The sequence below is a fragment of the Pygoscelis adeliae genome, unplaced genomic scaffold (genome assembly GCF_000699105.1).
Source record: "Pygoscelis adeliae isolate BGI_AS28 unplaced genomic scaffold, ASM69910v1 Scaffold181, whole genome shotgun sequence".
Lineage (NCBI taxonomy): Eukaryota > Metazoa > Chordata > Aves > Sphenisciformes > Spheniscidae > Pygoscelis > Pygoscelis adeliae.
This window is the reverse complement of record NW_008824360.1, coordinates 4,190,264-4,190,550: the sequence shown is the minus strand read 5'-3', so window position 1 is coordinate 4,190,550 and position 287 is coordinate 4,190,264.

Genomic DNA, 287 nt, shown 5'->3' with positions numbered 1-287 from the left:
CCCCGAGATGAAAAGATAATTTAAACATCAGAAGAAAATACATTAAAGCATGTCATTTTGATGCAAAATGTTTTAAATGAATTGAATTTTTCTCTCCACACAGCATTTAGTCTCCAGACATCAAAAGGAGCAAGAAGGAAATAGACTGTCAGCTACCGAGAATGGAGCTTTCTGTCCTTAACACAAAGCTGACCCCTTCCTCCACCCCTTTAACACCTAGCCGTGTTTATGAACTTTCAAAATAATGCCAGAGAACATTATACCCGGTTATATAAGAGTCACAGTGC